Below are 13590 nucleotides of genomic sequence, written 5' to 3' on the forward strand. Positions count from 1 at the left end.
TAAGGGAAATGTAAACTATTAGAAACTGAAATCAACTCTTTTAGTACACTTTTACAATTTCTCATCATAAACTTGCTATTTTTTTTGTCCTCCCTATGCTTGAATTCTCAAAATCCAACTCATTTAGAAAGTTCATATAAACCACTCATTAGATGTAATCATATACATTAACAACATACAAGAAAAGGAATAAATTATACTTGGAAAGCAAGTACATGTTAGGGAAAAGTAAGCAAGCTACTAATTAATTGCATGAAGTACGTACCTTGTGCATGGCAAATTGATTATAAGTTCTACTATCTTTAATCTATGTGATCATAATAATGGCTTGAAAGGAGGTTGAGGAGTGCCCCAAAGTCAAATCTCTAAAGGGAGTTTGAGTCTCTAAGTAGAATCCAATTAGCTTGGAAAATATGCTTGTGACTAATTTATGAGCATATGTGATGTTGTAATTCAATATTCTGAGTAAGTATTGTAAAACTTCATAGTAGAAATATTTTACTCAATTCTTTTATGCATACAGTATTTATATATGTAGTCTCTATTATTGTCGACTTACTACAAAATGATTCCTTATCTTCCTTCTCTAAATATCAAATTGCTCTGACACACACTCAGGATCATCCAAACTTCCACAAACTAAAAAAATGATTTCACTTTGTTTAGCAATGAAATCAAGGATTTTAACAACATCAAAGGAACTATAACAAAAGGATTTTAGAGATGTCACATGTGCTTAAGGATGCCCAGACACATAATGTAGAAAAATAAAAACAGAGAAACTCTATCTTGGACCCCTGCAACAGTGAAGAAAACAAAAAACGTTGTTTTGTCCTTTTGAGTATGAAGTGATTTTGTCCATAAAATATTCAATTTTGTCTACCATTCAAAGTCATTAAAATAAAAGTTAACACAATTGACCTTAGAGTTTTGTCCATAAAATATCTAATTTGGTCTATAAATATATAAGTCATTTGTAAATATCTCACTTTTTTTTTTAATTTTTAAAATGACTATTCCTAAATCCTCATTAGAATTTCATTTCTATTGTAGTTCACATTTTACTACGAATGTTGATTTTAGTATCATTGAATCGTAGGTTACAATCATGAATGGAAATGTAAAACTTCAGAATTTTTCCATTTTAATTAGCAAAGACTTATCTGCAACTCCAGACTATTTTGAAATTATATTTGTTCAGAATAAAAAAAATGCATTATAAGATTTTTAAGGACAATGATGGATTCAAGTTGAAAATCAATTGTATTATATAATGAAAATCAATTGTATTATGCAAATCAAATTCAATTATTCATCTTAACATGTCTAAAGAAATTGAATCTCCCATCTAACCAATGAAGTAGATGTTGTAAAATAGTTCCGGCATCTTTTATTAATGTTATGAGGCTATCTGTAGAGGATACTAGGACACTTACTTATCTGTGCACAGAGTTATAAAAGACGTACGTTTTTATTAGATTTACACTTTTAGCAGATGTATACCTATAATCTTAAAATTTTATTGGAACTCTAATACTCCATGCTTACTTGGCAATATGTGAAAAAAAAAATTAATAAAGCTTCCAATGGTGATATTAATAGGGAAAATATATATTTTTTACTCTGAAATGGTTTATATTGTTTTGGTTATTGTTTACTAATTTATTGTGCTAATTATCTAATCTATCTAAAATCGATGAAAAGTATTTTAGCTATACAAGGCTGAAAATGACATTATATTGTTAATGTAGATTTGTAAGGAATTTAAGAATACTTGGGAGGTAAAAGTTATGGTATCTTTAGTGTATTTTAAAGCTTTTCTTGCTAAGGTTTTGCTACCAGCATTGCATACTTGGCAATTTCGATGTGAAGTGAGTTATAGATAAGAATATTGCTGTTGTTTTGTCCTATGACATGAGAAAAACAAAGAATGGTTGTATTGCAGTATTTAATCACGGAAGATACTTAAAGTTTTCTATTTTAGAGATTTCCAATGATGATATTAAGATAGAAATTATTTTTATTTGAAATACTTTTGTTATTTTATTTATTATTTACAGATAAATTCATTGTGCTAATTATCTTATCTTGGTAAAGACGACGAAAAATATTTAACTACAAAAAATTTGAAAATGAACGTTACATCGTTGAATCACTTTTGTAAAGAAATTAACATTACTTTGGGAGGTAAAGGTGCTGCTACCTCTGGCACATTGCAGAGATTTTTGATGATAGATAGTGACGTAAAAGAATGTATTTCTTTCCAACATGATTTAGACACGATGATTGAAAAAAAAAAGTGATGAGAGACTTGAAAGACATATTGAAAAAATATAATTTTTAAAATAATTGTTCATAAATGTTTCACTTTTGTTTTAAATTTTAAAATAACTGTTTCTAAATCCTTATTAGGATATCATTTTTCTTATAGTTTGCATTTTACTATTAGTATTGATCTGAGTACTATAGAATCGTGCGTTGCAATCATGAATAGAAATGTTAAACTTTTGAATTTTTTAGTTTTAATTAGCAAAGACTTATTTCCAACTCTAATTTATTTTGAAATTATATTTAAGATTCTGCAGTGATTGAATATTTAAAAGGTGATATGTAATTGGTTAAATATTTATTTTCTTGGGTTGTACTTGGACTAAAACATGTTATTTTTATATTTAAATACTTACTAGGTCATAATTTAGTAAAAATATTTGTTCAGTATTAAATCAATTGCACTACAAAATTTTTAAGAACGATAATGAATCTAAGTTAAAAATCAATTATATTATGTAATAAAACTCAGTTCTTTTATACCAATCAAATTCAAGGTCTCATCTTAACATGTCTAAAAGTATTTAATCTCTCATTTAACCAATGAAGTAGATGTTGTAATAGTAGTTCCGACATCTTTTATTAATATTATGATGCTAATGCAAAGGATATTAGGACACTTATCAATTTGTGCAGAGAGTTATAAAAGACACACTTTTATTAGATGTACACTTTTAGTGGATGTATAGCTGCAATCTTAAAATTTTATTAGAACTCTAACACTTTATACTCACTTGACAATATATAAAGAAATGTTTTAAAAAGCTTCTAATGGTGCTATTAATGTAGATTTTTTTTAAATGATTTTTATTTTTTTTGTTTTAGTTGTAGAAAGTTAAAAATGGACATTATATTGTTCCTTGAGTCAATTTCAAGAAGTTAGCCTCCGTCTAATGTCGAACTCATTCAGGAAAATATTTTTCATGAAAAGCCTTCAGAAATAACTCTCAGGAAATAGGTACATCTTACAGCCCATCCCTCAAAAGAGGGGATTTGGCATCCCAGCAATGGTTTGCCTCACCCTGAAGAATAAATTAGGCCAATATCACCCTCTGATTATCATTATAATCCATTATCACGAATATTTTCTTCATCTGTTTTAGCCATGCCTCTACAATTATGAGATTGACAGTCCCATGAAAGGTAGGTAATCTTAATTACTTAAATCATTCTAAGTTAACCATAGCTCCTACATCTCTTGGGCCACTTTGTCTTTCAATTGGCACATTCTCCTATACCCCAACTCTACCTATAGCCATATCTTGTATCAGTCTACTCTGTTGTTCTATCAACTTAATCATTGTATACATCATAGGATTTTCATCGTTAGCCATCTCGCACAAGGTTGGATCAGCGTCATTAGCGATACTTAAAACATCTCTCGAGCTAAAAGCATTCTTACCACCGCCCCTATATAATATCTTTGACTAAAACATGAAGAATAAAATAAATAAATAAATAAAATAGACGGTAAATAGTTCATAATTAAAGGTCGTGCCAATGCACAAAATACTGAATAAGTAGAAAAACTAAGAAAAATTAGAGATTAACAACAAGAGTAAACAAATATTTCATTCTACGTTAATATAAAAAAATTTATATCAAGAAGTTATTACAAAGTCGCAAGCAACCAGAAAGTCAAAAAGACCAAAATAGAATTACTAATTATAAATGATTACTCCTCGACTTAAAGATGTATTCTCTTTATTAACCTTAATAAAGTCTACAGAGTCTCATGCATTTTTTTCCATAGCCACAAGGTTTATAGGTTTACTCAACCGGATAGGGAAATGATCTAATTTTACTTTTCTTTCCTCAGTCGTGACGCTAGCTGTCCCATTTTCCTTAAGAGTTCTATGAGGTAGTCTATCTAAGCATAGATAAACTTATCCTTTGCTATAGCAAGACTTAAATCGAGGTCTTGTCCAAAATAGGCGACGTATTACAAGCTTATTTTCGTTAGCTCCCTTGCCACAAACATGTAGTCCTCGTATAGCCTCATTGAATTTCTTCTTTGAAGCTCTAGGTCCTGGAGAAGTATCACTGTAGCCAACTCTAGTTTGTCCTACTCTTTCATCCATTCGCTGCTTATGAAGTCTTCTAAGATCTTTGACAAGAACTCCACCTAAGATAAACTGTTCAGTCCTGTCAATTTCTGTCCATATCTTATTCTTAGCATTTTTCATACCCATATTATTCCTCTTCATGTCTACAAAACAAATGTAATCAATTTCATTAGACAATTTGATTAAACCTTAAAAGAAAGTTTACAAAATCCTAACCTAGTGCTCTGATACCACAATTGTAACACCCCAAATCTAACACGTGCGGAGCACATGAAGAAGGATGTTACTTACAAATTGTAATCCGTACTCATAAATTCCAAACTGAAATACCTCAAATTCTTATTCAAATAAATCCACAAATTCATACATCTAACACTAAATAATCTCTCCTGAAACATAAAAATAACAACAGTCTCAAAACTCCAAATTACAAGTTCATAACAAAAATAAACTAAAAAGAAACATAAGTTTATTCCTCCTCGTATTCAAATAGTAAAAGAAAACGAAATCTCTAACTCCATAGTTAAGCACACCTCTCAAAAAGAACTTAATTTGCAAAAAGTAATAACGAGGGGTGAGCTATCAACTCGATAAGTAAAATCATTCCTGACACATTAGGTTTATCGCTACCGAAGATATTGCAAGCCCTTTTTAGTAAACATATATCATAATTCATAAATTTTATAAAACGACATATCACGATAAATTCATAGTAATTCAGAATATCAAAAGTATAGTTATTTACGAAAACAAATCATATAACACATACACAGAAAAGAAAAGATTAACTCATGTTGCACAGAAAAGAAAAAGATTAACTCATGTTGCATAGTGTCATTTATAGTCCTGGTGACCCGGCTAGAAACAAAATCAAAATATCGTGTGCATACTCAAAACAGAAACGCACTAATGGTCCAAAACATATATATCGTATAATACGATCAGAATCAAAGTTAGAATAATTACGGACAATGAGCCAAAACATTCAAATTAGTATTTCCTACATAATGACTTGTACGTGGCACTTTGCGGCGCTCTGTCCCTCAAGAGGTGGTTCCTATACAATCATAAATAATTTAAATCATACATGAACACAAAACAGTCTTATTAGATTCATAAATGTCTAGAACTATAATTTAGGCTTGCAAAATATTTTATAGACTAAATCATAAAAGGTAGTCATGTCATAAAATAATTTACATATTTAAAAGTATTTATAAAATATTTTGTTAAACGAATTTAGATTTGAAAACATTTACATAAACTAATTTTATTATGGAAAATCAATTAATATTTTAAGTAGTATAAAAACATTTATACCTATAATAATATCAAAATAATCATATATATCCAGTACATTAGGAATGAAATTACTTGCCTCCATAAAAGTATTTGAACTAACACACCTCTAAGCCTCGAAGAGCCTCAAACACCTTCAACACATCAAACAAATTCAAAATATGACTATCAATAATTTATTCTAAGAATCTGATTTTCTAATTCATACTCGTACTAGTCTGATTCTTAGATTTTTAACTCTTAATCTAAAAATTGGAATGGCATAAAATTCTACAAAACTATTCTGGACATCCATTGGTACCTCATGCAAAATTTTCAAGAGGATCCGATGCCAAAAATATTTTCAAAACTATTTATTTCTTCACAAATTTGAAACTATTTCACAGTACCTACCTGAACAGAACGGGTTCTGAGATTTTATAAAATCATATACTAATCATAAAATTATAAAATTAAAACTAGAAATACTAGACACATATATTAACTTCCAAATACAATTTCAGAATTTTGTGAGTTCATTTGATAGTACAAATAATTTTGTGAATCTTCGCTTTGCTGGAATAATAGTTTTCCAGTGCAACAGTGTTTGTTTCGAAAATACATATAAAATTGAAAATGAAGTCAAATTTAATGAAACAAAATTTAGTCTATTGTGGCAACTACTACATTAAGTTAGTCATTAACAATATCAAAATGTAGTAATTGCGGAAAACTACTATATTAGTTAACATTGTCTAAAAATGTAAGTCGAAACAAACAATGTGCTGGCTCAATCCAAATAATTTAAATTAGAGTCCAACAAGAAATTGAAGAAAAAAGGGACATGTACATTTTGAAGCTTTACCATTGATTGACAGTCTAAAGATAGCAACTGATATAACAATTGATATATCTTCACAGCATGAGCTATATCAATTGTTATCTTTAACTTGGCTATCAATGATAAGGCTTCAAAATGATGATCACCATGATGATGAGTACGTCAGCAAAGTTCCCAATCTGCAGAGATTAAAAAAAAAACTAGAATCGGGATTTGAGTCTCTAAGCAGTAATTAGTCAGCTTTATAATATGCTTATGACTCATTCGTGATGTATATACAATGTGATTAATACACCATTCAAGTGCATGCTGATTCATCTTGTCATCACACTTCATAAGAGAAATTAAGCACTCCTGCCAAAAGCCCTTGTATAATTTACGCAAAGGGTCTTGTAATATAATATTTTGATCGTCGTAATTGTTTGTTGCTATCCTCAATTCTTCAGCGACGAAGATTCAATAATGATTATATTTACCATTTGATGAAGCCATCAACTCGTTTAATACGCTTTCACCATTCCGCATCGCAAAAGTTGTCTTATCATTTTTCTCTGTGTCTCCCCCACGCTTGAATTTTCTTAAAGTGTTCAAACTCATCTGTAAGAACATAAAACTATTATCTTTATAATCAGTTACTGGTATATATAGATAGAGAGAGAAATTTTCAATCCGGGTTTCCTGGACATTTCCCGTATTTTAAGATTCCGTACCAAAAAATTACTATATATATATATATAGGGTCAGACTACAGTGCAACTGTGGCACCGTGCCACAGTTGTACCAGCCGTTGGATCCACTCAAATGAGTGGGGTCCACTTAAAAAAGTGGAAATCCAACGGTGGGGTGCAACTGTGGCACCGTGCCACAGTTGCACCACAGATTTATCCATATATATACTTGCGGGGAACACCCAATTCATATATCCAACAGTCAAGGAAAACGTGCTTGCGGCCTAAGAACCGAGGGAGAGCTCTGGAATTAGCTCCTGAATTATTAAGCAAAATAAACATAACAAGAATTTATTAATTTTATACGTCAAAATTTTCTCCAGCCACTGATTCTTATGTATATTAATTTATCTTTTGCCGGTGGTTTCCAAGAAATAATTGAGGTCCAATCCATGCATTCTTTTTTTAGTTCTTTCTTCCTGTGGAAGCGACATAATATGTATTTTAATCCTGACCGGATGTATTTATCTTTTATTCATTGTACAACTTTTTTTTTTTTTTTGGGTTAATTTCAAAGTTCGCCCTGAAAAAAGAAAGTCAAATAATATATGATAAGTCGGCCGGCTAATGAAGTTGAGTACGAATTGGCAGAATTGCACTAGACAATTTTTAGTTATGAATATAAGTGGTTGGCTGAACGGTGCCCCAGGGACTGATTGATGCATTTTATTTGATTGGTGACTCGAGTTTGAATCTGACGAAAATAAATGTTAAAAAAATTTAAATTTAAAAGTTATCCATTCTCTTCTCTTTTTTAAAAAATAAAAAAATAGATTAATTGAATGGTTATACGATCATAAAGGCTCGAGGTTCAAGTCTTACATGTATCTTGAGTGAAGATAGTTTTGATCCAAAATCAATATAGACATGTCAAAAATCTAGATTGCTATAATAGGCAATCAGTCTAATCTGATTCGAAAGATATCCGAGTGAAATATAAGCAATGAATCATCATCTTGGAAGATCATTGAAAAAATTTGATCATTATTAAACTACAATGCTGGTCACTCAGCTTCATCAGCCGGCCGGTTTGTTATATATTATTTTAAACAGTAATAAATAATTGAAACTAATACATACATATACATACATACATACACACACACACACACACACACACACATATATATATATATAAATACAATTCTTTTTTGTGGAGGGACTAAGCAGTAAAAATGGTGAACTTAAGTTTTTGAAATCGTGAGTTTGATAAAATTGCAACTTAAGGCAATCTTTTGCACAATTTCTGAAATATTTTATATGGAAAAAAAATGAAATTGACGATTCAACAAAAAAAGTGATCAATTGATAATAACCAATAACGATAAATTAGAACCAATTGGCTTTTTGTCCGAGTGTGAGAGCACTTGCCCAAGTGCTCGAGTCCCCACAAAAGCGTTATGGGTTTTCATTCTGTTTCAATTTGGACAATTGGAAATCAACACAACTTGAGAAAGAAAAAATATTTTAAATTTTGTTTTCAGTTATTTAAAAAAGTGAGGATATGATGAGATAAAATAAAGAGATTAAATATTACTATTCTTGTTAGTCCTAGTTAGAGAATCACCAAAAAACTCTTCAAATAAGATTTTATTACTTATTTGAAGAGATATATCAACATTTAAGGCTTCAAAAGACACTCCAATTAAGATTCTTCAAATAAGAAATTATCCTATCTCTTCAAATTTAAAGAGTTAATTTCTCCCTCTTCAATTTATATTTTATTACTTTTTGTTGAAGAAAAAGAGAAATGTGCTTTAATTACTATTGACTTTTCCTTTAAAAAATAGTTATTTAATTAAAATAATATTAACTCATTTCTATTTGAAGAGTCTTTTGGAGAATAATATCTTTTTTCACTCATTTATTTGCCACATAAGTAAGCAAATAAATATTTGAAAAGTAAAATTTATAAAGCCTTTTGGAGATGCTCATGTATACATTTTAGTTAAAAATTTATTTAATTATTTTATATTTTTCACTTATTACATATCAGATTGTTAAATTGTTGAGTTATAATAAACAAAATAAAATAATATTTTATACCATAGAAAAGTCAAATCCCATAGTCGTGGAAGCAACGTTAAGCATGTTTTTTTAGGTATTTTCAAAATTACAAAGAGTAATTACGAAAATAGCCCAAATCACGAGCCCATATTCTGTAAGAAAATATGAGAAGAGAGAAGAGAAGAAGAATAGAAAGGAGAGAGAAGAGATAAAATGAAGAAAAATAAGAGTTGATCTCAATTTTATTGTTTGTTTGACATAAAATTTATCTCTTTTTGTCTTATTTATTTTTCCTTCTCTTTTATTTCTTCAAACTAAGTATGCCAAAAGATTAAATGAGAAATAAAACCATAGTCAATGCTTTATAGTTGCATTTTTATAGTGTAATTAATTAAACCGAAAGTTGAAAGATACTGAAAATCTTGCATATCAGTGAGACATTTCTCGGTCATTCATCTACTAAAATATTATTTACTCTACTTTCATCAGCCGGCCAGGTTGTTTTATTATTATTATTATGGTGATGATGATGATGATTTAACCATTGATTAGAAGTCAAAACGAAAAATAAAAGGTTGGAAAATGAATGAAAGATTTGGAAATTACATGGAAGAGCGATATATTTGCCTGATTTGTTTTGCCACATCAACCATTGTTTGCCTGTCCACAGGCGATTCATTTACACATTCCAAGCTAAGAGGTTCTGGAGTTTCTCAAGCAAAATCTGAAGTAGAACATAAGCAGAAACTCATAAGTAAATTTGAGACTAAATTATTTATTAATTGTATTTGCAAAAATTGTCACAAATGACACCGACTTGAGACAATTATGTAACGTCACGATATATTAATTTCAACAAGAAAAAAATAGCATCACTAATTGTATATTCGAACATCTAAAATGACGATTTTTAATAATTATTGAGACTCTACATAGTCTTGAGACAAATATTATAGTCACTATAAATTACCTATTGTGACAAATATGAACTGTCATTAATTGCATTTTTGAATCTCTAATTTGACCATTTTTAATACTATTTGTGACAATTTTAACTTAATTTTAAGACAATTATTTTTGTCACAAAAACATATCTTGAATATGACGAAAATAATTTTGGTCGTTAAAACTTTTTAAGACGGTCTTTCCATGTCTAACGTGTGACAATATATTTTTTGTCATAGAAAATATAAGATAACTAATTTGTTATTTTTAGTGACTAATTTTTTTTTGTAATAAATATCATTTTTCTTGTAGTGAGTTTGTGAGTCAACCATCAATTATTTAATTGTATATTCAAAATCACGAGGCAAATATTTTTGGCAGTTCCTATGAAGATTCCGTGCATTGTAAGCAATTTCCTAAGCAATTTGTTTCAGTTATCAGGGAATGAGTTAATTTTAAAAACCTGACAAAAAAATGGTTAAATTATAACAGGTTTGTTGAAACTTCCTTGTGTCAAGAAGGTGCTTTTGTGGTCCTAGTCTTTAGGAAGTTTGTTGGTAATGATATTTGTAAGATTGTGTTTGCCTAGTCTTTAGGCTATAGTTACTAGAAGTGGCTGCAGTATTTGCTGGATAATGTCTGCTATTTTATTCATGTAACGCCTATAAAAGGCAACCTCATTGTGAATAAAATATGTAGTACTTTTATCCATTTATCCTTGCTTTGAGTGTAATATTTCATATTCACTTATAACAAGGTTGGCAGAAAATTGGCATTTTTCATGGAAGATTCGTCCAGCATAAAGTGTTCAAGTGCCATTGAATTAGCTATTTTCAAATTCAAAAACGGGGATTGGAATTTGAGTCTCTGAGCAAAGGTGTGTTAAGAATAAATCCTGATGTCCATGTCAACAGCTGAGTCAGCAAGTTCATTGAGTCATTAACCACGTCAGCATTCAGTTACACGTGTCAAACAATTCTTAGAGTTAGTTAATGTTTTCCCACTAATAGTTTGTTACAAGTTGTTGAGCTTATTCACATGCGTTAGCTGTTGTAGAATCTTCTAGACATGTGTATATAAAGTTTTGTAATTCGTTATTTTATTTTCAGATTAATAATAATGAATTCAGTCTGAAATATTTTCTCTCTGTAGCCTTAGAAATTTTCCTTTCAACCAAACACTTTATTCTCTGTAGCCTTAGAAAATCGTGAGAATCCAAATTTTGTTGCATGGAAACATCAAGATCAGCTTCTGCTCAGCTGGATCATGTCCTCAATGAGTCTTTAGATTCTAAGTCTCATGGTAAGCTCACAAACTACTCTTGAGTTATGGAAGAATCTGGAAAAACAATTTGGATCAGAATCAATGGCTAAGAAAGTTCATCTTAAAATGCTTCTTAGTAACCTAAGAAAAAGATCCTTGTCTATGACTGAATATTTCACAAAACTTGGAACAATTTTTTATGGTCTTGCTTTGGCTGGAAGTCCTCTAAGTAACACTTATCTAATCACTCATCTTATCACTGGATTAGATCATTCCTACTATCTTGTTGTTGTTTACATTGAAGCAAATATGTTGACCATGGATCTAAGTGAAGCTTATGCCATGTTACTGACACATGAGGCTAGACTTGAAAATAATAAGATTGTTGATAGTAAAGAGGCTAAAAGCAACTATATGGCTAATGTAGCTCAGACTGGGAACTTTCAAAAGAAAGGTAATGGTAATAATTAGAATAATTGGAACAAAAATGGAGGTGGAAACTGGAATCAAAACTTTGCTGGTAGAGGTGGAGGATATCAAGGTCAAGGAAGAGGTAACTAGAATGGAAATTTTAATGCTAGTAGAGGCTTTGCTGGTGGTTTTAATAATGGTGGAAATTTTAACAGTGGAGGTTTTGCTGGTAACTTTAATAGTGGAAATGCTAATGTTGGTGGCTTTGGCAGAGGTGGTTTTGGGGGTGATAGAAAGAACTTTGCTCAGGGAGGAGTTATGTGTCAGATTTTCTTTAGGTATAACCATATTGCTGCTGATTGTAGAGACAGGTTTAACAGAAACTTTGCTCCAAGCTTTCCAGTTCAAGGCTACCATCCAAATCTGGGACCAAAGTAAGCTTATATGGCTACATCTGACGAAGTTGCTGATCAAGGTTGGTATCTTGACAACGAGGCTACTCACCATCTTACCAACTCAGTCCAGAACTTAATTGATGGTAAGATTTATTTTGACAGAAGTTCTTTACTTGTAGGAAATGGCCAAGGTCTTCAAATCACACATGTTGGTAATGCATGTTTGTATACTTCATTTGGTTCATGCATTCATCTTCATAATACCCTATGTGTTCCAAAAATTACCAAAAACCTTATAAGTGTTTCTAAGCTTCTTTCTGACAGTGACATTACAATTGAATTTTCATCTGATGCCTGTTTTCTAAAGGACAAGGTGAAGGGAACACTGCTGGCTCAGGAGATTGTTGAAGGAGGGCTGTATAAGCTATTGTCATATGAAGAATCATTTCTTCCTTTTGATACAAAAGTATTACAACCAAGTTCTATGGTGTCAGTCTTTTCTTCTCATCAAACTTGTGTTGATCCTTTGTCTGTGAAAATAAAGTCTGGTTTTCCAGTAAGCTTTCATGCTTCAAGTAATGTTTTAGTTAGTCTTTTACTCAATAGACTTGGTCATACAAGCAAGCATGTTGTTCAAACTCTCTTGAAAAACAATTGTATAAACATTACTTGTGATAATAAGCAAAAGCTTGAAATCTGTAATGCCTGTCAACTTGGTAAACTACATCAATTTCATTTTTCAGCAACCGAAATCAAATCAAAACATCCTCTTGAATTAATCCATACTGATCTTTGGGGACCAGCCTCTGTACTTTCTATGGAAGGCTATAAGTATTACATCTCTTTTGTTGATGACTACACTAGGTACTGCTGGATCTTTCCTATTGTGCTAAAATTAAATGCCTTAGGTACCTTTAAAAACTTCAAAACCCTGGTAGAAAAACAATTCAACCTACTTATCAAAGCATTACAATCTGACATGGGGGGAGAGTTCAAAGCATTTACCTCTTTTCTTCACCAAGAAGGCATCCAATTTAGGCACAACTGCCCTCACACACATCATCAAAATGGTGTGGTTGAGAGGAAGCATAGGCACATTGTTGAAACCGGGTTAACCCTTCTTGCTCAAGCCCAAATGCCTGTTACTTTCTGGTGGGAAGCCTTTCACACAGCCTCTTATCTCATTAACCGAATGCCAACCACATTTTTAAACAATCAATCACATTATCAAAAGTTGTTTCAGCAGTTACCAAATTATGATTTCCTTAGAGTGTTTGGCAGTGCTTGTTATCCTTTGCTGTTGAACATGTATCAAGCTCAAATCAATT

Source organism: Citrus sinensis, chromosome 5 (genome assembly GCF_022201045.2).
Source record: "Citrus sinensis cultivar Valencia sweet orange chromosome 5, DVS_A1.0, whole genome shotgun sequence".
NCBI classification, from domain to species: Eukaryota; Viridiplantae; Streptophyta; class Magnoliopsida; order Sapindales; family Rutaceae; genus Citrus; species Citrus sinensis.